This window comes from Dermacentor variabilis, chromosome 11, assembly GCF_050947875.1.
Source record: "Dermacentor variabilis isolate Ectoservices chromosome 11, ASM5094787v1, whole genome shotgun sequence".
Taxonomy (NCBI): domain Eukaryota; kingdom Metazoa; phylum Arthropoda; class Arachnida; order Ixodida; family Ixodidae; genus Dermacentor; species Dermacentor variabilis.
Window position 1 is genome coordinate 28,343,023 of NC_134578.1, and position 26,016 is coordinate 28,369,038.

Below are 26,016 nucleotides of genomic sequence, written 5' to 3' on the forward strand. Positions count from 1 at the left end.
TGACGAGAGCCACGCCTACGTTTCCCATGTCATAGCTGCTCGGATAGGGGCTGACTTGCGAAAACCGTGCAGCTTGGTAAACTGCCTCGCTGAAAAGTTCGTTTTACAAATGATGAAAACGAAACAACTCGCTACGCCATAACCACCCGAACGCGCTATGGATCCAGCTCCCGCCATCAACTGCCATGGAGCAACTCCAGCGCCATCACGCGCACGCCTCCCGCATATAGCCTTGCAATACAGACTACACAACGGCAGTGCGTGCAACCACTGGCAAAGGAGATCAAAGCACGGCGTTTTATACCTGCTCCCCCAGCCTCGCACGCCGTATCTGCAGGAACAAGCCAAGTATCATATCTCTTGCCACACTTGCTTGTCGCCCACCACAAACACAAACATACGCGCTCACACTATACAGAACACACCGTTGCAGCGGCGGCGAGACGCACGAGATCAAAGAGAACCACCAGCTATAAGCAATGCATGTTTCCAGCAAACAGGCCAACAACACAGCGCCGACGCCGCGTCGTCGCATTCCCGCTACACCCGGTCAGCGAAGTCGCCGTCAAGCGAGCCCCGCCGCATTTCGTTATCTCGTCGCTGGCCCTGCGGGCGCCAGATATAGGGGGCTATCGGCCCCGCTGGTGTTATGTGGCGTAAACGCTCGAGCATGCGACCTTTCCTTTATTTTTTAACGGTGTGGCGGACGAGGCATGCCCTCCTGTCGCGCACAACATACACGTACACGCAGGCGTCGACAGGACAGGAACGACCGCTTGCGCAGCACCTTAAGGTTTCCTACGAAAAAAAATTCGGGACAGACTCAGATTCTGTCATGTTGGTGTTTTGAACCAATGAGCAAAAACCGCAACGCGTCCCAATAGTGACGAACCAGTCTAAGCTGCCAAGAGGGCGAATTCAGTGACATGGCGGAATACGACGCTGTCCCTATAAAGAAGACTAGACATGCTAATCAGGACAACGGCTGCTTCGCCACACTGGAATTCTGTAATGACGGCATTTTCAGCCAATCAGAGAGGTCGCAGCAGCCCTCTGGGCCAATCAGAGCTGACAAGATGGCGCATTCGACAACGTGGCGGAATGCGCCGATGTACATAGCAGCACCCCAGCATGGGAATGACGGGTGCGGAGAAACTCACAGCGACGAACGATGGCATGGATTAGCCATCGTTTTTCTGGCTTAGAAATACTTCGTGACTCTGCAAACTGACAGTTATTAAACAAAATACGGTGCATCTATGAGTGCTTCGACACACAATGATTACGCACACGCGCTATTTTTCGTCTTCGTCTCTTTTTCGACCGTAGTCTGTAGGCAAGCTGCAACGCATGACGTCACAAAGATGCCGCATTCCGCACGAGCAAATGCGCACGCACGCACAAAAAAGGTAATTCTTACTGGCCTGAACTTTCTCTTTCTGTTCCACTGAAAATGGGCCTGTTCACTTTTTAGTTATATATGTAGCCTTTCGTCCGAGTTCTAATTCCTAACCAAGTTAGGGGAGATGTATCACTTCGTATTGTTTCCACTGAACCTGCGAACCATTGTCAATCCCCGCCCGTGGGTACGTCATACTTAAAAGGCGACAACGATTTTCCCTGCAGAAAAGATAAACGTTACTGCTCAAAAGTTGTATCAACGTAGTCTTATATATTTATATTACGTGTGCTTGCTTGCACAAAGACGAACCGTAAGTGTTTATGTAACGCTGCGCTGCCGGTTGCAATGCAGGAACAGGACAAAACAGAAAGACAGACACATACAAGTACTGACGAGTGATAAAACAGCTGGTAGATGTGATCTCTGTTCTGCTCTGCATTCCAGTTTTTTGACGTTCAAGACTATATGCGCCGCACTGCCTCCAACGTATCGACGCGCTCTGGAATAGGTGCAGTGCATTGTCCTTTCTTTGCCATCCCCCTCCACACACACACAGATCTTCAAGCTGCTTTCTCCATCCGAACTTCAAGCGTCTTCCCACGTGCTTTTTCGGGTGATCTGTTTGCGATCTCATCCGGCACAGCTGTTTGCGCACGGATAACAGTCCGCCTTTGTTCGGCTCAGTAAATAAAAAAAACGTTAAGTGGGCATGAGCATAAGCATTTTATCGGCTCGCCCAAGCAGATAACTTGTACAGAAATATAGCAGATAACATTGCACGGACGCCGCACGTATGTCCCTGCCCTTGCGAGGAAGACATGGACGGGCCCACCAGTGTGCACGCAGAACTGCTTCTGCGGACCCTCAAACACGTAGTACATTGCTGTTTGGACACTACGATAGCGCCCACACCACGCCGATCCGGAATTCCCTCGCGCTTTACGACCGCAGAAAAAGCGTGGCTTACGATCCTGGACGAGTGCCAGATCACAAACCCACGGCTTCGGTTACACGATCTACGTGGTCAGATACGCGGTAGCATCGAAGCTGCGAGACCGGTGCCTCGAGTGTAGGTATATTCGTGCACCTTTTACACAAAAAGCAACGCCTAATTCGGCACTCACGAACGCGCTCAAGGCAAGCGCTATACTCCGCGTTATTCTTGTCGCGGGCAACATACACACACCCTCGTGTTATCCGTGTTCGGTGAGCACGCGATATGCGTGTTTAGCGAAGCAGGATGCTGTATAAGTGGCTCAAGAAACCGTCATCGATTTTTTTATTTGTTCTTATCGCCACATGATAGTAAATGATACGTTTAGGTATTCGCCGTTGTTGCGGTGCCAACGACGCAAACAGTTCTCGCGTGCTTAAACCAATCATGAAGATCAGAACCAAAGTATTAGCGGCGAGAATTAGGAGTGGCGCCCTCTCGCGAGTGACGTCACGGCCAGGACGCCGCTCGCTCGGCTGCCGCGCGCGATCGTTCCCTTCGTGTATGCCTTGGGTATGGGTGGCTGGAGCTGTAATTATAGAAGGATGCGTCGGCTTCTTTCATGCTGCCATGCCTGAACCAAAGTTCTTTCTCCTAAAGCGCGTGAGTCAATAAAGTTTGCGGCCTGGCTATCACAAGCTATGTAGCGTTGAAGGAGTCTACGGGCTTTGCAATTGATATACGAGTCGTGTCTGTCCATAAATTTTCCGTAAAAGGAATGTCGGCAAATAGAACACGCGAAGTTGTGTATAATGCCTCGTTAAACACTTAACATTCCCTTAGCATTTAGCTATGAGAGACATTGCATTTTACATGGAAGAAAATCTTGGTAATTGGCGTGAGCATGTTATCCTTGTTAGAAAGGCACTGCCCAGCGAAGCTGTTATGATTACTATTACTCTGGTGTGTTGTTCTATTCAAATATGGTCATTCATTAATGCGTAAAAAAATAGGCGCGCATTTCTTATGAAAAAGTTTGCTGCTACTTTCATCCCCCTCTGAAACAGGCCTCCAAAAAACGAATTGCTCGTGGCTGCTAACACGACGGCGCGTCATGTAGAGTATTTACATAGTTATATCACAAACACCATAGTGTCAATCCCCTGAGAGAAAAGTTTCGTAAAGATCGAGAGCCAATCAATTGAAAGTGATGAAATGTTTCATAGTGGCGCTCAGTAGCCTTTGTCGACAATATGGCACACCCCTGATCCCGTAACGGTAGCAATCGATTGTCGGTATGGCGAGGCAAGCTATGTTCGCGAAACCCATCAGTTCCCTACAACTTCGAATTGAAACAATAAACCAGTTTTTTACAGCGCAAACTAGAATGGTTAAAGTATTCTCGAGCTACTACAGCGCAGCTGAGATTGCCTAGAAAAGGAAAATTCAAGCACCTTCTGTCTCACCATGTCTTGATCTAGCGTTCAATTATACAAACGGATAACTATTCGCTTCGTAGGTACATAAAAGAGAACCTTGCCCAACTGCACGCTAAATAAAGTTTGCTCCAATCCAATCGCAAACATTCATAAAGAAAGCACCACAAGTCTTGCATGTACTTTTACTTCATTTCTGACCTTCCACCGGGGGGAATTTTGATATCTTCAATATGTCCCTAACTACTAATGATTGACGCTTTAACTTCTTTCTCGTTGCAGCCATGCGGTCCAACAGGCATACTTCACTAAAAAAAAATTGGGCCGAGCAGCCTGTGTCAGTTCGCCAAACAGATTCGTCAAGTATATTCCTCAAGCAACAAGCACCAGTAAATTTCTCAAGTGAGTTGAACGTGTAGCACGGAAAAGGGAATATATACTGGTACATTCCTATTTGTATTTTGTAAATAGCTGCAAGCTTTCATTAACTTTACTTCAAATTTCCGGCGCTTAAAACAAATAGGTGAAGAACCGCCTAATGTTGACAAGCAGTTAAACAAGCAAGTGGTGCTTGTAGAATCTAAACTGCAGTATAAGTTAAGTCCCTGTGTTACTGCCGAGCGTTTCTGTGAAGAAATGCCAAAATTCGATATTATACCATGAAGTACTCGTCGTGAGCGAACCTGTTTTAGCGGATTAAAATCAACGTAACTGTTGTAGATGTCATATATAGCCAGCGTTTCTGACATACTTGTTGCACCGCGGCAGGTATAGCATCACAACTGCATTCCTATATGCTATGTTTTTGCGATTGTCCATCCGCGCACGAAAAACCCGCAATGGGCTGGTCTGCGCTCCTTCGGCTGGCAGTGTAGCGTTGCCTTTGAGAGCTGCATCGTTGTCTAAGAAATTAGCTCATTGAATAAATGTTCGCAAAGGAATACGTCGTAAAAACATATTTGAGACGACCACCATAAGTATACAAGCAGAGAGAACGAGGGCGAACAAATGAAAACACCGCAGAAAGTGCCTGTACAACGCCCGAACTGTAGCAGACGACAAGCGCGAGTCTGTGCCCTGACGTCACGCGAGCGGCGCTCGCAGCGCCCCTGTAGTTCGTTCTCGGGGCTAATAGGTGAGAGCTAGAACCTGTGCTTCAAGAATGTTTCCTGGACATGTAGAGAATTAGTTTGCACCAGACGATGACGTCACTTTCGTTAACCTTCTGTGGCAGGAACTTGCATAAATAATCATCAGATATGAACGCTTTTCCCACGAAAATATTGCGTATTCCAAGTGCCGAGACTATAATCATTGCTCTAATTCGACTTGTACAGAACTTCCCAGCTACCAAACATCCCTCCTCATTTCTATGCGTTTAGAAAATACCCTTCATCGCTTTCATTTTCCCTTTTTTATTATTGCACACACGCAAAACATACAAAGTATCCAAACCGGTTGGACCCACAACCAAAGGCTATAAGTTGCGGTGACAATGGAACAGTTGCAACCAGGCAAACACCGGCCCTCATTATATACAATACGGTCAGAACACGCCTCTTCTTCAAATACGAGAAGTAAATAGCTTGCGTAAATAGTGAATACACATACTAGAATGCATACGCATACATACGTACGCACAACGTTCCGTCGTCGACATCAAAATCGCCCAGAAGCAGCGTATTTTATGTGCACTGCCGGACCGAAAGGCCCTCTCCAGCGATTTTCAATTACCCCTGCCTTTTGTCAGCCCGACTCCATTATGCGCCCGCAAACTTATATTAATCTCCCATCTTAACACAACCTGATCTCCCACCGTCCTGAACTGCGTTTATTTCCGTTGGGTAGAAATAATTGTACCCTTAATACACAACCGGGAAAGTTGCTCTATGCATTACACGAACTGCCGACCTTCATTTTTTGCTCTTCAATATCCCAGTTATAGAATGTCGCCTGCGCCCATCTCCTCTCTAAATGTATACAACGCCATCTTCCTGTCCCTTAAGTCACGCCTTATACTTACAGCTTCTCTAATTTCGTCATGTTCCAAGGACTCGTACAGGAGGAGCAGCCGGCATTTTTTAATGATTCCAACCATCAGCACGTAACGAAGAAAAGATTTGGGTACGCTAGAACATTTCGAAAGAGCAGATGGCCAGTTAATCGCAATGTTCGACACGTTATCAGCGGAGGCGGCTGGCCAATGGCTAAAAGCACTTGCGAAAACAAAGCACGTGGGAATCAGGTCCACTGCCTATATCGCTTACAACAACAGATTCATCGCCAATCTCATGGCGTGGCGGCTACCTTCAGTCACCATCCAAGTTAACAACACCGACGACAGCGGTGTTCGCGTAGGGTCTCTAGTTCGCGTTAGCCGTTTAGCTCGGAGATATGAGAGAGGTAGATAGAGACAGAGAGAGCACATTTATTTCGGAGATAAGAGACGCGGTCCCGCGATCCAATTGCCGGGACGGCCGGCGTCGCTTGTTTACAGCCACGTGCAAGTGTACCCGTACGGGGTGAGAAAGAGAGCGGCATACGTGCCTCTCCCGTGCCAACCTCGAGGCGATGCAGACGGAAGGAGAGAAAAGGCGAATCGTGCCAAGACGAGACTCCGCGATAGACGACGCGCCGAGAGGCTGGAAGGGCGAGTGAGCGTCGCCGCAGAAAGAAGCAAAACCGTGCCAACAGAACGCGCAGACCGTTCGAGTCGCGCAGCAGGTGTCTGTGCGCCCGGTGGAACTATGCCGAGCGTCCGACATAAATCGCGGCAGACGTCAGCGGCAAGGCAGAGACAGGAGACGCTGCGAATGTTGGGGCCGAAGGTCCCTACGAGCACGATCAGGGCTTAGGTCTATGAGTATAGACTACCGTAGACTATAGGTCTGCAAGCATTAAACAAAGCAGCGCGAAAGAAGCGGTCAGGAGGGAAGACTACAAGCACACAAAGGCGGAAGTTCCACTTTCTTACTCTCTCTCTCTCTCTCTCTCACACACACCCACACAAGCGCGGGCGAGCCTACCTGTCACGCCCGCAATTTCACAAAAAATCGTTTTATGTGCCTTAAACCTGCTACGTTAGCAGCAACGTGAAGAAGCGTACAGTATTTTCTTGTGTCGTACTAATTCGTTTGTAATGATTAACTTTCTAAGTTATTATAGTTGTGGCATATATGTCAGCTGGCCGATACATTCATGGTGACGTTCGGGATGGCCTAACACGGCAAATCTACAGCCATGTACCGCGACCGTTTAGTAACTCGGCTCTGGCATGACTGCCTACCGTTGTCACAAACGGTCGCGAACTCGGACACGAGGGCCGCCAACAGCAGGGGCTTCACTCCCACGACAAGATAAATGCCCTGTCAAGGCGATACAACCACAAGGTCAGACATCGCCTCTTCGGCCGTTATAGTTCATTTGCAGCATGTTCGAAGGTTGGAGGCCTGTATTCCTTTAAGTGTACTCTTCCCTACCCGCGTAACTTGTTCAGCCTACAATACGGCACTGTCATACTAATCGAAAAATCTTGGAAGCGAGGAAAAGGGTGGAAAATTCCTGATGATGAAAAAAAAATATCGGGATTGCCCACCCGAGCTCGCTCAGGCCAAGCTCCTATCGGGGACAGCGCGCCCGCGGCAGCACTCTGTCGCACGGAACGTACGGTATGACGTCATCGGTCACTCAGGTCCACCCGCGGCGTGCTTCGAATATGCTTTCTGCATTAAGCCTCGATAAATGCTTGCGTGTCGCGACGACTCGGCTTGTACAATGGACACCACTATTTCTTTTTTTTTTTTGTCTTTTCAAGCGCGCCTCACACCCGCAGTCGGGTCACGTGCTGGCTTCGCAGGACGTGGCTGCAGCGTCCAGGTGTCGCGTGGTTTGCAGGCGCAGAAATCTCATCTGTTGCACTACGAGGAAACGTTTTCCGACGAGCAGCACAGACACGACGGCACCCGTTCAATGCCACGTAAAAACCCGAGATATGGCTGCAAGAACATTCGAAGTGTCGAATACGAATGTCACTGGGCATGTGACGGTCTTCGGTGAAGATCTTTGACGTAAATTCGGATATGTGCCCCTCGGTACTAGTATGTGACACTGGTTATATTGCTTAGTGATGTCACCCTGGGCGGTTCCGTGGATTCGCGCTACTGGAAATGTGACCCTCTTCAATGAGCCTCCTTTGACACCAACTTGAGTCGGTGGGTATCACGACAACAAAAAAAAAGAAAAAAAAGAAAACGCCACGCACTGCACTCTGCATCACTTCACAACACGCCGCCACAACAGTAATTTACCATTCGCTCCAGAACGGCTATAGTACGATTCATAAGAGACATTTCTTAGTAATCCATGAATGCTTCGCATTATGCAGATTACAACTAGGGTTGAGTCTACTTACTTTCTTTAGTCAAAACGACACGAAGAAACAGGCAAATAAAGCAGAGACAACATAGAGGAAATTAATAAAGCTATAACCGAAATACAGAAATAACTAGGTAAATGGTTGGAAAAGATAACTTGCCAAAGGTGGCAAAGCGGTCCGTAGCTCTCACCCTTTCACATTTTTTTGGCTCTAAAGGTGCGAGCTGGAGACCGATCTACACCGTTCACTTTTAAGGGCGTAAATCATTTACAGTGCATGCCGCGAGCGCTGCTGCAGCACAGGCAAGCAGCGGCTTGCGCATGCTCACAAAAGTGCAGAGGGCACTGCGGTGAAGTCAAGGTAGCTCTCGTTGGAAATGTCTACCTACACACACGTATACATACCTAGAGATATATACTCCCTATACAGTCGGTACTCCCTACAGCCTTCCCTTCAAAATGAACAAACCTCATCCCATTCGGAGCAGCGGACGCCAAGAAAGAAGATGACACCCGTGTGCTGCAATATATAGGAGCTCCCGCACTAAAACTCGATCAGCCCGGTAAAATACGTTTCTCCATGGACTGAAAGCGTCCCTCCGTTCATATTGTGCATTGACTGCCTCGGCGATTTCGTTTAAGGCGTTGAAACAGAAAAAAGAAATGTGTGTGTGTGAAATTTGGGAAGCCGGTCACGGGGTGAGGTTGTGTATATATATTAAATGTCTGAGGCCTCCTCCGGGCCACTGTCAGTTGCACTTCGCTCCTCGAAGAGGCAGGACCGCGTGTAGCCGAGCTCCTGAACACTTCGCAATATGCTGAAGAACGCGATTTGACGAAACCATAGCAGGTAAAGAGAAAAAAAAAAACTGAATGCTTCGCTTGAGGTGAACAAAGCAACTTCACTTCGACTGAGATGAGCCGTTGCCGAGCGAGCTCGCAGGAGCGCAAGGATGCCAGACGACGGAAAGAAACATGAGCTTAAGTTGACAGTTTCTTCTCGGTTTAAATCTTGGATCCCACACCTTAAAAAGGTGCGACGCAATGCTACCGCATCTATCTCGCATTTACCGCTAAATCGCCAGTGAAGTTTACATTTTCAAGTTGAGTTGAGTTGTTGTAGGCTACTGGTGGGATTAGCCTTGCAGTAGCTGCCGGCAATTAACTTTACCGAGCATTGCTTTCTCTTCCACTGAATCGGAAGCACGCGTGATGAGGCGGAGGTTATTCAAACGAGACAGCGTTCCACTGGAAGATAAGAGACCAAGCAATCAATCGCGGTCGGACAAGGGGCTCCTTTGAGCCTCTTGTTCGCGAACATTTCGACAAGGAGACTTATATCAGGGTCTCGTCAACGACTTGAGGCAGACAAGCTCTCTTCTCTAAAGGCTAGCTCCAAGGTACTACTTGTTTGACCACGTGGTGATCGCCTTCGAGGTTAAAGTAAGAAAGATAGTTTCGAGCCTCGTACAGGTAACGAGACATCAAATGAGCCTTTCCGGTGCATAGCATAGCCAAAGCTGAAATCACTGCTTCCTGTTGGCACTCGCGAACATGGCGTCGCCTACTATTCGAGCTTTTACAGCAGACGACGCCAGACGTCGTCTACATATACAGCATCATGTTGAAGGCTACGTACGTGTACGATGAAACACAAAAGAAGAAAATCCTGGCACACAACTGGTATGGACGCTTTTGCTTCCGTTCGTCGCAGTTGCTTTCACCACAGCGCAGAAAAAAGAAAGAAGTCAACAGCTGCGTGAGAAGCGGGCCAGTCTGTCGGGCAGCCCGGTCGCTGCAAAAGGGGGGGGGGGAAATACGTACAAAGTGTTCGAGACGGCGGCTTCACGAGAGAGGTCAAGGTCAGTCGAACTGTGATCGCGACCGACTTTCGCTACCCGACTGCGCGGAATTTCGATAGGGATAAGCGGTGTCGCGAGGTCTATAATAAATGACCGGGGTCTATAATTATAATAAATGACGCCGTTCTTGTGTTCCAAAGCCGCAGCCTCGCTAGGAGGGGTGCCATAGCAGACGAGAGGGACGACTATACGGATTAACTGCAACCCCCCCCCCCCCCCCAAATAAAAAAGAATTCGCATGTTCACCTAAAATCTAAGAGCACGAACGTTTTCACAATTGAACTCTCATGGTTACCGCCACAGCTGGGATTCGAACCCGCCTACCTCTCGCGCAGCGTCCGAATGCCACTTTGGCAGCCGAACTGCCGTATTGACACGACTGGCCTCACGCGTGATAGGCAATATCGCCTGGTTACCTTGGCTCGTTTCAGAAGATGCCAAAAGTTTCCAGAATATGCAGGCGGAGCCGTTCCTCTCTTTCGAATGCTAACACAGTCGCTTATCACTGTTCTCAATGGCTAAATAATGTCGAGATTACGCACCACGAAACCTATGCGACGCGGTAGGCTACAGTTAGTAATCTACGGATCGCGTAGCCATTTTTTTTTTTTGCACACGTCCTTTAATATATCGGCCACGCAAGACTACCTCTATTCGCCGTTTGAAAAGTGTAATCATCAAGCCTTATATCATTTTAGCACAGCGTTTACATTTTAGTTATAAATGTCACCTGTCGCCGCCTGCCGCCATCTGACGAAGTGCGCAATTTATCGCGCATGCGCAGTAGGGTGGAGACACTAACAACAACCACACTGCTTCGCTTTTTAAAGAAACACTGAGACGCATTTCTCTAGAGCATCCCTTCAACATCGACCAGCACAAAGGAAAAGAGAGATAGAGGAAAATCCCGAGTATTTGTCTACGGCAGCTGGAAGTATGCCTCTTCGGCTTGCACGGGAATAATAGGTAGAAGACTGATTTGTTTATAAAGTTCGTCCTTCTGGCTTCAAACGACATTGTGACTTTCCAAATCGCTCACATTCGACAAGACGTCGCGCTATAAGTGCAGCAATTCGCTGTGACGAGCCGTGCGAGCAATCTTATTGCCTTCGATGTACTTGAAAAAAAGAAGCTATTATTGCTTAGAGATTTAGACAAACAAAAGCACATAAAGCGCAACGAAATGAAGCCGCATGAGAAGACACGAGCACGAAGATTAGACAAATCCATTCTTGATTTATCAATCCCTTGGACCATGGAAGAGGAACGATCGCGAGCGTCAGAGTTATGCCTCGCAATTTTAGCAGGAATCGACTGAAAAAACGGGGAGGGGGCAAATCCTACGGCTAGCCCAGTTGTCATATGCAAAAGTACGCACAGTATTCGCATGAAAAAAAATAACAAATCCAAGAGCTAAGGTACTGTAGCTGGGGGAGTGAAAGGCGAGAGGGACAAGTGCAAGTACGTTGACCCTAGCGTCCCCGATGGCGACTCCTGAAGCAGCGATCGTTTCGGGGAATGCGAGGGAGGAGGGGGGCGGTGAAGCTCTGCACACCCCAGCCTGTGCAAGCTTACTTTTAAGGTCTACTGTACCCACCCATTGTCGGGAACACTCGCAAGTCGTTCCAAGGGTGAACGCTCATCGAGGCAGGGCAATGACCACAGCAATACTGGTTAAGTTCAACGTCCAAAAACTTTCAGCTCGGTTTTTACGAGACAAAGGGTACAAGTGGAACACTGTGTGCAGCGCCGTCAATACGATAACAGAGAGAACAGCAACATGAGACACGCCGTTCCGCGTTGCGCTACATTATAGTAAGCCTCGAACAAAGAAAATAAAGTAATATTAGAAACAATTTGCACCCTTTGAGGGCTTAAGTTGTTCTCCAATTATCAGTAAGCGTCATCTATCTCGCATGCAGTTGTTTTCTTTAACGTTGAGCGCCCGATAGTTTCAGGTCATGAAGCCACGCGTGTCATGAGCGCAACTGACAAGCATAGTGAGCGCAAAATGTTAAATAAAGCGTACCTAATTGATAACGATAGTGTTGGCAGTCAAGATCAGACAGAAAGTGTGTTAAATAAAAAATGATGAAACAGTGTTCTCGATCCAAACAGGTTTATGCAGGCCATACACCAAAAAGTATCATTTAGATTCGTAAGGTATTGCTTCGTTTGGCGCGTGACAAGTCCATAAATTAACGGAGAGATAAAAACAAGAGGCAGAACTTGGTTTCCTGGATTTCCCGCGCAAGCCTATTAAGAGACATGGCCAGCGTCTCAATATATATTACTCTACGTGCTACGATCACTTAACAACCCTTTGATGAAACACCTGGTAATGGTAATAGCCAAGTTAATTCGCGCAATCGCTCTTCAGTGAGCGTGCGACGCAAGACAGCGGCGATTTTACATTCAAAGCGCACGATCGAGCTGCGTCCCTTGAGACCATCGGCCCCTGACGTCCTCGCCATCTGTTTCTATAATCGATCTTGGCACCAGGAAAACAGGGACGCTGCTACTGCTACTACTTGGCGAAAAGCTTATGACTATTTACAATATATCATAATCTCTTTCAATTAGAAACAAATGTCGCGCAGGTCACGTCTCGCGACCGTGCTTGCATTTGAAGGAGTACCGATGTGCGCATTTCCATGTCGTAGACATATTAAAGCTTAATTGAATCCTGGGCTTTCATACGTGCCAAAACCATGACCCGATTATGAGGCGCACGCCGTCAGTACCTACCACAAGGGATTTCTTTAACGCGCACCTAAATCCAAGCACACTGGCGCTTTTTTCCATTTCGCCCGCATTGATCGCTGGGCCAGAAGTTCACAATGTGGTAATTTTTTGTAGGAAACGATGAGGTTAATTTGAGGCGAGAGTGGGTCTGTAGACACGGAGCCCGTGTCATCGACGCCACCGTGACGTCATGACAAGGAGCAAGATTTGCTGTCTTCATGTAGCAATGAAGCTAGACACGATGACGTAGCTCATAAAGAGTTCTGCGCGCGTTTCTCACTGGAGGCGTCCCGCGCCTGACGGCCACAGCGATAGCAGGAAGGAAGCGAGGTAAATGTATCGTGACGTCACGACGCATTCGCTTAACGAGTAACGAAACTGCTCCGTTGGCACAAGAATTACAGTAATTTAGGCTGCTGTGACGTTTGCCAGTAATTTTCATAATCTGCAGAGTATCTGGACACTAGTATAACGCGAAACAAAGAAAAACGAAGATAAGGAAAGATATCGAAAATGTCACAAGTTAAGCGTAAGGGTACGCTGCGACTCCACCCAAACGCTTTGACATTTTTGTTCAATTAGATCTGCGAACGGTTTAAGGCGATTCTTGCGCTCTGCACATTTATCACTGACAACAACAGCGAGCGTAGGGAACAGGGTATGCTAATGTACCATGAATATCTTACCGATTTCAAATTTTGTATGCCGTCCTTTAGAATACGCGATCGCTTATGCCTCCGGTCGTTGAGGTTGGTTCGAATTAAGTTGGGAGGTTTATCGTTATATCACGCAACAAGCGATTACATATTTTATAGCATCGCTATCTTTAATCCGAAAAAGACGGAAGTTCACCTAAGGATGGAGACGAAGTACTCGGCCATGGTACGCTTCGGCAAGAACATTTCTTTCTGTCGCGGCACCTGGCCTCCGAGATCCAGCTGCGCTCGTAGTCAGCGCGTGCCGCCAGGTCTCGGAGGCTATGTACCCGAACCAAGAGGAATATCCTGGCCGAAACGATGGCTTCAGAGATATTTCTCGTTCCATCACTGTCGCCTACTACATTTGTCATCACCCGCCAAACCCACACTATAAGAACCAGGAGAGCAAAGCTACAACACAACTTTACAATTTATTTTATAGTTGTTTGTTTTGAGGGTAAACGCGACGCGGTTGTGGAGTATAATGTCGCTTGCTTCGAACCCAACTATTTACATTTTCTTTTTCATTCTCTCTCTCTCTCTTTCCAATTTAGTTTTACATTGGTTCCACTTGCCTCTCCAGATTCGGTAAGGTGGATAGGGGTACGCGAAGTAATGCTATCGAACTGGACAAGAATGGATTTGCAAGACAGCTCTACTTGAAACCTATATAAAGCGTACCAAAAGCTTACAGCTTCGGCCACCAGCCAGCCTGCGTGCTAGCTAATCCACGATGCGCATGCCCTTGGCTGGCAGGCGTCTGGGATAGACTGGTAGTGCCGGCGCCAAACCAGTCGTGCGATTGACTCCGCACCGCAACAGCGAGACTCGGCGCGAAGAGATAAGCCTGCCGCACTTTGCAGCAGCTATATACGCGAACAGTGTTCCCCGGCACGCGATATAATAATCGAAAAACCGGAAAGAGTACCCGCCCCGCTTTCCAAGCATTCCATTTCGCATAATTTCAAAGTTGGTGTGTGTGGGCGAACAAACGATAACCCATTCATGAGCATTCGTGCCGAGAGAATTAGGCCCGGCTTTCCAGCACCGCAGAAACGGAGAGCGCCTCTACAGTTGCCGTGCAGTCGAGGGCCCCGCGCCGAACGAAGGGTCCCTGCATGCCGCAATAATAGAGTTTTAGATTATGGGACGCAAGCGGCTAGCACCCGCCACTAGGGGCCACGGTACTGCGCATGCGCAGACCGCTAAGTCTGCGCATGCGCACTACTGTCGCCCCTAGTTCTTCCGTGCGCAAGCTGCTTGCGTCCCCTAATCTAAAGCTCTCTAATGAGTGCTGCCAGTTCTGTTATTGCTTCGGCTATTGCTTTTTTGTGATTTATTGCTCGTCGCACTAGGCACTCCATTCATTCATTCAGTCCACACGTAGAGCACGCGCCTGCTATATCAGGACATCATTCAATTAGACACGCACATCGACACTGCGACGACTATGAGCAACCCCGATGGGCGGGTGACGCGAATGCACCCCATTCCCCTAACCCAGACAGGTGCGTACGCACGCACACAGTTTAAAAATACAATCGCGTGTGCACGAGAACCAGCAGACCCCCTTCTCCTCCTCCCCGCTCCAGGTACAGGATTATTTCACAGCCCATACTATGGACGAGTTCAACAGGCTCCATCGAGATTAAAAAATTAACCCGCACACACAGTCACTGCGAGAACGGTACAAAGGCGCCCGACCATTAAACCATTCCTTGCCCCCGTTGTGCTCTCTCTCTGCCACGATGTTTCTCGCGCCGTTTTCGTCGACGCGTCGGGACCAGTTAACGCGGCTCCAAACGGCGTCAAGTCGGGTCATCGACTGGCCTACTACTCCTGTAACCACCAGGCGGCGTGAGCATGGCAGAGGGGTAAAGTCGCGCCTGGCAAAGACGACGGCAAGCTAAGCGCACGTAATGCATAAAGCACGCAACCGCGCGGACGCTTGCACTGCGTTAGCCATTCGGGTCACGGCACATCAGATGACGGTTAAATAGAGAGAGAGAGAGAGAGAGAGAGAGAGAGAGAGAGAGAAAGAGGCGGCCGCCGCTACCGCTGTCGTTGTTGTCCTTGACTTGCGGCTATTTATAGACAGGAGGCAAGTGTGGTGGGGCTCTAGAAGTTTCACACCGACGCCAGGGCCAGGGTGAGAGGGTTTTCGCATATTAAATTAAGAGGAAACTGCGAAGATTCCGAGGAAATTCATGCCGTTTTCTTTTGCGGCGTTCTTCGTGACGAGTATGAAGGGAAAAAAGAACGTGCGGCATAAGCGAGAAAGCAATGGCTTGCAACGAAGCACCCGTCAGGCTACGCTGAAGGTGACTGTAAAAATTCCGTATTGGTTTATATACAGCCAACCGCCGCGGTAGTTCAGGGGCTATGGCGTTGCACTGCTGCTCTATAGGTCGTGGGTTCGATCCCGGCCGCGGAGCCCGCATTTTGATGGGGTAAAATAAACGCTCTTGTGCAGGCACACGTTAAGAAACTCAATGTAGTCAAAAGTTATTCCGGAGTCCAACGACATGGCTCATAATCGAGCTTGGTTTTGGAACTTAAACATTCTCACTAAGTTTTTTAAAGCGCCCTGAATAGAAACGTTAAAGTTCAAACAGAAACACAAAACCAGCTTATACGGCGAAAACGAAGCTCCCTCATTTCTTTAGGATTGAACGCCGAAACTGGAGCGCCGGGTACGTCATCGTGACGTCACCGATGTCAGTGCACATTCTCGCGCATACTGGAGAGATCACGGCTCAGGAAAAGTGCTTGAAATGTACTAGGTTAAACACTTCGTTCCTTTGAGAACGCAACGCCGGCTTCCTTTACCGAAGAAATCTGAGTACAGACGCCGCTCAAACCAATGACGTCACGGCGAGGTGGAACGGGTACTTCACGGTCGCGTCACCAGCCGCCTGTTAACGCGACAGCGTGAAGGGCGCCGTGTCGCAAAGAACACGGCGCCGGCGTCCGGCGTCGACCATCTTGTGAACGAAAAATCATTCCGAACTACGCATGCCGAACCACGCAGGCCCTCCGACTAGCTTCAAGCTAACTCAATTTCTCAAAGTAAAATGCTTCAGAAAAATCATAAAGTACGACTTACACACAAGCTACAGGCATGATAGCGTCGGATTGTAATTTGAATATACAAAAAACAATTCTGTTAGGCGGAAACTCGAACACAAGTTCAATTTTCAAGCGTTTATACCATTCGTAGAGCGGCACGCCCCACTCGGCTCCTTGCAACGCTATCCAGGTGGCGCTCGCCTCCGCGCATCCGCGGCAGTGGCGCGCGGAGGCGAAGGTGGAGAAACAAAAAAAAAAGCTGCAGTTGCCTGGAAGCGCGGCAAGCAGACAGGGATCTTCGAATGCTATCGCGTTGTACTCTTAAAGACGAAGCTTAAGCGTCCTCCAAATTTTTGTCTTCCGTTATTTTTTGTTTGCCGAGCCTCCTCTCAGTGTATGGGTGGTCATTTTGCTACAGCGCAATCGTAATTTACTGATAAAGCTAAACATATTTCGTTGTACAGTTAAAAGCACGTTGAAGTTACCTATACCTACCAACTTTAAGGAACATTTAAAAAAGAAGCTACTTTAACGAATTGCCACTGCAATTATTCTTCACGTAGAAAATTTACTGCGCAGTCTTTTACCGCACGCTTTATGGCAATTGGATAGGTGTCTTATACTGAGAGGCACTTACTGTGTTGCACATTGCTCAGCTTTTGTTAAATGTCAAGTGCAACGAAATTGCACTTTGGCTTAAATTGTTCAAGAGTAGTATAGACTACTGAAGCATTCTTGGCAAAAACACGAGGTTGGTGATTATCTTTTCTTTTGTAACAGCGAAGCTGTATATGGCTAGCCGATTCTTCCGTCCCTCTGTCGGCCGTACGCCGGAAACTCCACCGGCGCAATCCCATGCGCATGTGCGAAAAAAAAGGAAGTGAAAGAGGGGCGTCCGATTGGCTCCGCCAGTAGTTACGTCGTTGCTCTCCGTCGCAAGAGCGCGCGTAGCAGTTTCTCTCCGGTCCCGAAATTGGTAGGCCATGTGTCATACGAACGCCTGAGGAGCAGGCAGCTTTCGATGAGCAACGCCGCGAGTGGAACCAGGAACGAGCTCGTCTACGCCGCGCCGATGCTGCAGCCCGGGCACAAGAACATGCTCGTGCGGCCGAGCGCAAGCAGCAGCTGCGTACCGAGGATTCGGCAGCCTGCCAAGCCGTGATTTAGTGAACCGTCAGGGTTAACGTAGTGATGAACACCGGGGCCGCACGTTTCAGCTTCGCTGGTTAACGGTAGTCCTTGGGCAGCGATTTTTTTTTATTAACGGCCTTTTTAATAGCGCCCAAGAAGACGACGCGCGCACCAAGCGGTTAGCGGCTATGATGCAAGTCCCAGCGCGTAGTCTTCAGAGATTTTTTTCAACGCGCCGCGGGCAGTGCCAGGCGGTGCGTTGCATCTCGGAGGTCATGTCTAGAGGTGGCGCCGTCTGAGCCATGCGTTAGTTTCGGCGAGGTATAATGGCGGCGTTTAATTCAGTTTCGGTATCAAAATCACCTACTTCTCCGAGCCCCTCCCCCTCCTCTTGTGTGTGATGCGTATGATCTTTAACAAAGGGATGTTCTGCACCCTAGATATCCGAATCTAGACTTTTTCCGCACCCCGAAATTTCAATGAAGCAATCTTCCAACAAGAATCTTCCCAAAAACGGCCGCTTCAGAACAACCCTGCACATCACCCTCCCTACCACAATTTGGAGATTCAGTCGGCTGGGAGCGACTCACTCGCCCTGTCGCCTCTCTTTTTATCGTCTGTGAATGTCCTCTCCCCGCTAGACGAACTCATCTAAATGCGCTGCCTCGGGCACGGGTGGTAAAAGAAAAAAAAGAGAGAAAAAGAAACTGAAAAGCCTACTCCCCGCCACCCTACACAACACGAACCATTCCAAGCGCCGCTGTTCAACCACTCTCACTCTTTTTTCAATAAACAAGTCAGCGGTGGCGCAGGCACCCCATCGATATGACCGTGTCACCTCCCTTTCGGAACCCCTCCCCCCCCCCTCGACAATCTCTTGGGGTACAACCGCTGTCTTTCCAACGCACGCGCGGCACCGACAGCGGCCACACCCTCGGAGTTTGGCCCCTTCGGTGAACATGCGAACCTAACACGACACAAAAGGTGCCGCTATAAAGAACCTCACGCGGTCACAATTAAACCGGCGCCCGCTCCACTACGCATTGCCTCATAATCTGATCGTGGTTCTGGCATGCACAACCCCAAAAGCTTTTATCACAACGAAATAGAAGACGCAGAAATAAGGAGTTGGCTTTGTGCGTAGCTAGTTACAGCTGCGCGCGCGCGCGCGTTTGTGTGTGTGTGTGTGTGTGTGTGCGTGTGCGTGTGTGTGTGTACAGCTACAGTGATAGCTACGCGATCGATTGTCTTTTCGGATTTCGGTCGCGCTCCCAGGTCAAAGGTGAGAGCACCTCAGGGCGCTTTGACGCGGCGCGCGGCAGCTCTGAATGGACCAGGCGAATGTATTCCGGGCGCTAGGTTTCGACCAGCCGAATGTACTTATTACTCTTCGCTTGACGTAGAAACTGAAAGGAGTGAGGAGAACGCGGGCAAAAGGGGGAGTATAGCAAAAAAAAAAATATGCACAATAAGCATGGAGTCGCATATGCAATAAGGGCGGCGAAGAAGAGGGAACGTGGCAGAACTGTCACCGCTTTTTTTTTTCTTTTTACTTTCCGCCTTCGTTGTGTCGCGTCCTGTCGAGAGCGCTCTGCGACGAATGCCCTAGAGAGAGAGAGGAGGAGGCGCAGTCTCGTCGTGTGTACATACAGAGGCGCCCGGTGCAGGCAGGACGCGAAACGGGATTCGCGTTTCCCGGAATACGCGGCGGAGAAAGCCCGTTTGCGGCAAGCGAGGCGTTTGAAAGTAGCGTTGCGGCATTGGCGCCATCGGCGAGCGGACGCCACCGGCGTTGGAACGTGTCCGTTCAAACTATGGGCGATGCCGGGTCGTATTGACCGAAACGATTATTGCCCGCTCCGCACTTCTAGATGTTATTCTGGAAGGCCTGGGGACGTATTCTGCCATGATCACTTTCGGCGACAGCGCCGCCTCGGCGATGACATCGCCGCCAGGCGCGCGCCGATTGCCTGCTGGTTGAGCAGAATCGGATGACGTAGTGCTCAACCAGCCAATCAGCCCATCCGAATTTGCTCAACCAGCCAATGAGCGTGCGCCTGATGCCGAAAGCATGGCCGATGCGATAGTATGGCCAACGTCGATCATCGCAGAATACGTCCCCTGAGTATTAGGCACGATCATCATCGCCGTTAAAGGCCTGCCCTCATGGAGCGAATATCGGACGCCGGACATAGAAAAAGTTTACGACGCCTGCCGAACCGTCTCCACGGAGGAAAGAAACAACCACGGGAAAGACCCTGACGACACGTTTTTGAAGCGGGAAGTCCAGCCATGTTGGTGTTCCATCTCCCTTTGAGCCGCCAGTCAGCACGCCCGAGCCGATGGGAAATGTGCTGGCATTGAAATGTAACCCAGCCCAACAAAACTATCCTCATAAATGAATTTTCCCCTCTCTCTCTCTGTCTGCACTGCTACGAGCCGTCAGAAGTATGTGTTGCTGACGCGCATCAGAAGAAAGCCTACTAAATTTCTGTAAGTTTAGTGAAGCATACCCGCCTCTCTCCTTTTCCGCAGTACGTTTAAGAAGACGACGCTGACCCACGCGGTGATATGTGAGTGCCTCTGTTGCTTGCAGTCACTCACAGACCTAAAACGAAACTTCCACGCTTACCAAACTCAGCTTGTCTCGCGAACGCAATGGGCTTCGAGAAAGACTCAGGCCGAAAAAAACCTCGTCTCACTTTTCGGAGGCCGAAAGCAGCAGCGAGAACTTCGCGAGCGCGGTTGCTATGGCAACGAGCATGTTCGGGAACGGCAGCCCCAGAGCTCCTTTGCGAAAAACAGCACATGACTTCCGCCACACACTCTCTTCAACACATCCATGCTGGCAGAGGGGCCTCTCCTACGCTTTCCTTCCTTCGTGCTCGTGACAGGCATTTTCGTCGGGCGAATTTCGCTGCCGGAAGCGCCGAGCACGCGCGAGCCTGCGCAGAAACGCCGAGCGCCTCGGGAAACTCCACGCCCGCTGTACTTACTAGCGATTGTAACAACGCCCCTGGCTCCCGCAGCGCCACTCCCGCTACTCCTGTTACTCCCGTTTTGTTGCGTTGTTTCGTAGCGTCGCAAACAGCTAGCCACGTTGCAACGATTGCTTCGTCTGCGAGAGAGACACTCGGCTGGAAATCAGCGCCGCACGGCTCCAAAGCAAGCACGTCGTCTAAGGGCCAAAAAAGCAGTCCGCGAAAGCAGCACGCCTTGAATACAACGACAGGTTAATTAGGGCCGTGCAGATCCGACCGATACTGTGGGACTATCGTCGACCGGACAACAAAGATCCGCGGGAAAAGATGATGGCTTGGAAAGAGGCGCTCCCGCACTGTGGACGTGACCCAGCCGGTGAGTGAAAACTTTGCCAGATGGTCTCGCAAGGCTCGTGCGGAGTTCTGTCTTGCCCTGCGCGCTGAGCGCGGGCTGTGAGAAGCCGTTCGCGTTTAGAGCATTAGCAATCGCGCCAGTAACAGCATGCGGACAAGTACGTACAAAATATGTAGACTAGTGGTGGTATTCTGTAGGAGTCCACCTAGTGGATTGTCCATTTCGGCCGCTGCTGATTGGCTGGGGCCGCTCGTCTCCTCCTCGCTCGTACAGCTGCATCCAATCAGCAGCGGCCGAAATGGACAGTCCAGTAGGTGGACTCTTACAGAATACCTCCTCTCCCTCCCCCACATCAAGCACAGAAATAGTGAGCCTCGAAAGGAATATAATATATAATATTTGGGGTTTTACGTGCCAAAACCACTTTCTGATTATGAGGCACGCCGTAGTGGAGGACTCCGGAAATTTTGACCACCTGGGGTTCTTTAACGTGCACCTAAATCTAAGCACACGGGTGTTTTCGCATTTCGCCCCCATCCCTCGAAAGGAAGGCGATGCAGCCGCAGTCAGCGTCCCGCATGTCCTTGTGCAGAACCAACAGCATGAAGACCATGCGCACTGCCAACTAACTCGGCGCAGCTTGACAGCAGGCAGATGTGCTAGTAATTATCACTGTGGTTGAGAGATGATTATCTAGATGTACTCGTGTTGTGAAGCGTTCACGTTTTATTTTGACGGTGTCTTTTTTTTTAGGTTGCAGCGTCCAAACACGCTAGAAAGGCTTGCGGGACACTTTCGCTAGAAGGCACCGGGCATGGAAGACTGGCGAGCCCAGTGGATCCGGTGCAGACTACGAAAAAGGCATCCGCTGGCCATATTTTAAGCGGCTGATGTTCGTGAAAAATCAAGTGGACATTGGCAAGCAAGTCTCGTTTTCATATACCTACTGTTTGAAAGAGAACTATACTTGTTTTCTGGATAGTATATATGTTTGCTTGCTGCTTTTGTTTAAAAAAAAGGTTTGTTTAAAATACCGAAAACTGTATGTGGAGGGGAGGGAGGTTGGTCAGGTGACTGTGTAAGTTGAAAATTACATATTGAAAAAAATACTGCGCAGTACTACGAGCAACGTCACCGAGGAGACGGAGACAGACACAGAAAGTGCGGCGGATGGATTCCTGATTAGTGTGTACAGCGACAAATGTGGTAAGAAACTTGGTTTGTTTAGTGTGAATATCCATTCAGGACGTTACAATTCTTTCAAAACAGGAATTCTCTAGCCACGCACTTTCTTTTCAACACGATAGGTCTTTTGTCGCTTCCCAGCAAAATATGAAAACATTCACCACCGCTGCTCATTCATGAAACTTACTTTTCTTAATTTACAGATTCAAACGACGAGGAATTACCCCTATACGACGCAGACGCAATGAGCAGCCCTCCTAGCGCCAGTATATCATGCACAGAATCTGTACTCCAGCAAGAACTCGACCAGCCCACAGTCTTTGAAAAACTGGGGCCGCAAAACGCTCAAAAATGGTCACCAGAAAACAAAAGCGAGATAGACCGGGCCACTGATGCAGTGGATCAGCTGCTAAACAAAGACGATGACGAGGCAGCCCTTTTCGGCCAGATATTTGCCCACAAGTTAACGTCATCACTAAAAGTTCAAGTGCTTGAAGTTTTCAAAAGATTCGAATGCAGTGACGAATAAAGTAGGTTTACGTTACAAAACATTAATAAACAGCCACAATTTGGCGTCTTTGTTCTAATGGACCTTTCCTGCAACACGGTAAACAACCAAATAAATAAATCCAGCTTAGCATATTGCTGAACAGTTCAACATGCATGCAGACACTGAAATATCACTGAACCCGAGAGCGATGGCAAGTCTCTAATCAGAGCAGAATGAGTCGACATTATTATATATATATATATATATATATATATATATATATGGTGATGTCCTTCAGAATTCCACGCAGCTGATCCCACCTTTCTGATTTGACAAGATTTAAAAGAAAAACGTCTGTTTGCATGAGCTGCATCCAAAACAAAATAGAACGCGAAAACCGTGGCACTTAGATAACGCATTGCCCATGCAGTCTGAAAGGAAAAATAATTCCAAAACGTCGTGTTCACTAATAATAACGGGGTGCTGACTGTAATTCAACAGTTCCCTCACCACTGTGTGGAACTCTCCTTTCGACTTTCGTTGCAATCATACTGGATCTATCGGAAATATTTTTTATTCTTCAATAGAAACAGTTTCAGCACGAGAAACCATCGTACGAGCCCGGATGCAAGCTTGTTTGTTGTCCCACGGAGGCGCGTTTTAGCCGATTCCTGCAAGTCGCAAGCAAGGGGAAACGCGAATGGCAACGGGCGACTACACGGCCCTTTTATGGTGGCGTGCAGTAACGAGAAGATAAAGCAGACGTACAAAAAAAGACAAGAAAGAAACGCACGTACACAAAATAAAGCACCCAATCCCCACCTGGTGGGTAAAAGTGTCAGAAGTTAAAGGCGACACCAAGGAGAACAAAAGCGAAATTTACAAATTGCTGACTCATGCGTTGCAGTTTGCACATACGGCTATCGGCGTCCGTAGAGAAAAGGGGGGACACTGCCGAAGATAACATGCAGACGAACAATAGACAACTACGAGTAGCCAAAAGCCTAATTAAATGCTGACGGGCCACCGAGTGGAGCTGAACCTCCTACACGAGCGGAAATGCATGGAAAGTAAAGAATTCTGCACCTACATGAAATGCCGGGAGGGACGGTAATGCCTCAAAGGAAAGAGCGGTTGTTCCGGAGATCCAAATGGCATTGTCGCGCGTTGGCAGGAGGCAAAACCAGCCGCTCGAGTAGCAGACGACACAGCTGCAGCAGCGCGGCCATTTTATGGGCGGCGCTCGTCGCTGCAGTGCGGTGCAACGAAAAATACGGCGGCGCGTCTGGGGAACAGATTTTTTTGACGTGCGAACTTCGTCGAGAATGCTCGCTCCATGAGGAACCGCCTTACAGCGTAGGCATCGAGCAACATATCCATCTCGAACGTTCACGGCCACCGCGGTATGGTAATACGGAACGGTCATCCCGTAGCGTAAACACTGCGGTGAAACACGGCGTCTATCTTTATTCTCGCTTTTTCTCAGCGGCATTTGTGCAGCTCGCGAATCAAACACCGTTAGGAGGTGTTCGTCGCCGAGAAAATTAAATGGTTACCAAGCACGGTTAACTTACGAAACGCAGGCTAAAGACACGAACGCGCAGTTCCCTTCTGTGTTCTGCTTGTCAGCTTGTCTTTCTATTTTTTTTTCCACGCTCAGAACCAAACAGCATCCGTGAGACGGCTCACGCCGTACCGTCCACTCACGTTGCTCCCACCCACCCGCCTTCAGACGTGTCTCAGCCCAAGCTCCTCCGGCGACTCTCCCGGAGAACCATCGCTAACAGGAAGTAATTACCACGGCTCCGGAATACGCAGAAGCCGGTAATAGCGCCACCAGTTTGTCCTCGACACGACTCACCCCTCTCTGTCCAATCCTCCCACGACCCCACCGGAGCTTGGCATTTCTCTTTCCTTTTTGCACAGCTTAGACCGAACGCGCACAAAAACACGTGTATACGAAAAAGGGATGTCCGACTCGCTTTTCACGCTCGGCCTCACCTCGTCTGCCTTGCAGACTCAAGCGGCGGGCAAGACGTTAATAAGAAACGGCTCGGCAACTTCCGAGTAACGAATGAAGCAAGGAGGGCCGGACTGGACGACGCCACCAGCGGCACGACCCCTGCCTTGACCGACCGTGGCGGGGTGAAAAAAAAGACGAACAAAGCCAAGACCGGGTTCGTCGCGAAGCCAGTCGCTCGGTTGTCGGCGATGCGATTGCAGGCGCCATGGCAGGAGGGGCTGCCTACAAAAGGTGCGTAGAGAAAGCGATAACACGCGCGAAAAGCGCGCGAGACTGATGGATGAAGAGTGGCAGGGAGCGAGGAGTGGGTAGTAAAGAAGGTATTCGGAGGAGTTTCGCCTGGGGGGGGGGGGGGGGGTTTGTTCGTTGCTGTACATCGTTCTCTCGGTGCACACGCACCGAGGGAACACACGGACACACACTGGACAGAAGCGAAAAACGTGTGGCGGTGGAGCATTTTGGCAGCGGAAAATTTTATTTATGCAATACTGCAGACCTTGCTTTAGGGCCCACGCAGAGACATAAAGCGAGGCTGAAAAAGAGTAATGAGAACAAGCACCGGCTCCACAAGTTATATTACCAGGCTGCTAAGGGACGCCGCAGTGGAGCGCTCCGGATTAATTTTGACCACCTGTCGTTCCGTAACGTGAACCCGAAGTACTGTACACGAACGCTTTTGCATTCCGCCCCCATCGGAAAGCGGCCGTAATCGACCCGTAGTGGAACTGAGTGCTCTCATAACCAAGCCAGCCGATCGACAAAACGATCACAGCGAACCTCGTTCAACCAATCAAGAATGAACTACAGTCGGAAGTCTTACTGACCATGTCGCCAACGTTTCCTTATTGTGCATTCGTGCTTCCAGCGGCAAATGCATCGTCCCCTTAGGGAACACTGACTGAGGCAACAAAAGCTTATGTTCAATATCAATGGTAGATCGAGATCAAGTTTTTCTGCTCTGTATGGAGCAATCCTATTCCAATGTCAGAATGAGAGCGTGAGTTGTGTGTTGTCACCAGCCACCGATGCCGGATCGCCCTGTGGAGCAAAAAAATATTTGCTCCGCCGCAATCGGCAGATTTGACCGGAAGTCTGCGTGACGTATTTCCTTCACCCGCTGCTGCTTCCTCTCACGGCCGCCTGTTTCTGGTCGTGGGCAGTTATGGACGACATGGAAAACATCGACGCTACGTCGCGCCGGGCGTTTTTGTTCCTGCTCCTGGTTAGTGACAACTCGGATCCAGGTAGTATAAGCTCCCAAGTCCAGTGATGATCCTTCCCAGACGGCACAAAAACAAACGCACGACATGCCGGGATAACCCAGACGATGG

The 26,016-nt window shown here is 49.4% G+C and overlaps 1 protein-coding gene and 1 long non-coding RNA gene across 3 annotated transcripts in view; one reads left to right on the plus strand and one right to left on the minus strand.

Moving 5' to 3' along the window:
* Nucleotides 1-26,016, minus strand: part of LOC142563808 (uncharacterized) — a 144,728-nt gene that overhangs the window by 89,513 nt on the left and 29,199 nt on the right. The gene's annotated exons all lie outside the window — the stretch shown is intronic.
* LOC142563647 (uncharacterized) lies at nucleotides 20,625-22,187 on the plus strand. The gene is made up of 3 exons (XR_012824367.1): nucleotides 20,625-21,008; nucleotides 21,741-21,909; nucleotides 22,105-22,187. It is a non-coding gene; the product is annotated as an uncharacterized LOC142563647 (long non-coding RNA).